Source organism: Etheostoma spectabile, chromosome 9 (assembly GCF_008692095.1).
Source record: "Etheostoma spectabile isolate EspeVRDwgs_2016 chromosome 9, UIUC_Espe_1.0, whole genome shotgun sequence".
Taxonomy (NCBI): domain Eukaryota; kingdom Metazoa; phylum Chordata; class Actinopteri; order Perciformes; family Percidae; genus Etheostoma; species Etheostoma spectabile.
Genome location: NC_045741.1, coordinates 13772024 through 13772982, shown reverse-complemented (window position 1 = coordinate 13772982; position 959 = coordinate 13772024). Strand labels below are relative to the sequence as shown.

At 33.4% G+C, this 959-nt stretch overlaps 1 protein-coding gene and 1 long non-coding RNA gene across 2 annotated transcripts in view; both read left to right on the top strand.

Annotated features, from left to right (window-relative positions):
• The window catches only part of pla2g4ab (phospholipase A2, group IVAb (cytosolic, calcium-dependent)), a 26420-nt gene that overhangs the window by 21623 nt on the left and 3838 nt on the right, over positions 1–959 (top strand). The gene's annotated exons all lie outside the window — the stretch shown is intronic.
• Positions 1–959, top strand: part of LOC116694985 (uncharacterized) — a 5509-nt gene that overhangs the window by 4139 nt on the left and 411 nt on the right. The window contains exon 4 of the long non-coding RNA XR_004333324.1: positions 496–959. This exon is cut by the window's right edge and continues 411 nt beyond it. This is a non-coding gene — a long non-coding RNA (uncharacterized LOC116694985). The remainder of the gene's footprint in view (positions 1–495) is intronic.

The following is a 959-nucleotide window of genomic DNA, read 5'->3' as shown; positions in this document are numbered from 1 at the left end:
TTCTTGGTCTTCCAGATCTTGCTTTAACTTCCACTGTTCCTGAGGATTCTTAATTACATTCCAAACGGAGGATATTGGCATCTGAAAACCCTTTGCTATCTTCTTATAGCCTTCTCCTGCTTTGTGAGCGTCAACTCCAGATGCCATTTTTTTGTTTTCTGTTATTTTGAAAGTGTAAATGATGGAAATAAAATCTAAGTTTTTGTGACATATTATACGAATGTCTAATCTGCCCAAACCTTTGAACCCCACTGTACCTTTCTTATGGGAACGATGAGCTGTCTCATGTATGCTATATGATAGATATGGCCTAATCACTTCTTTAGAGACAGAGAACGAGAGGGGAAAGGTGAGAGACAATAGGGCCGGTCGGACCTCTTCACAGAGACAAAGAATGAGAAATAGAATGCATATTTTCCTAACCTGGCTACAGCATACATAATTAGAAATACATTGTTTTCAAAAGGTTGTTTTTTACTTTTTAAAACTCAACAGTATCTACCTTATTATTAATAGCAATTTGTACCAGCATTAAAGCATTTAGCTTTACATTAATGTAATACATTAACAGTGATAACAAATGTACAGCAAACCCTAAAGATACTTACATAAATTATGATTGCGCCGTCAGTGATTTGGGAGCGCAAAAGATACACATTGATCTGTGCTCAATTGCTATTCCTTCATCTTCCCGTACTCGGATATCTGTCACAGTAACTTGAAATTTAATTTTGTGAACTGCATTTGAATTGTGAGAACTGAATGTGAAGATAATTTCATTGATGATCATATTTTATTGCATTTCAGTTCCAAACGAATAAATTCAGAATAAATTCAGATTCAGTTTTTCAATGCAATGATTCAGATTAAACAATACAATTTCAAATTATGGTATTCAAATTCAGTTTTTCATTGCAATTAGTCAAGTTTAACAATACAAATTCAAATATAAATGATTC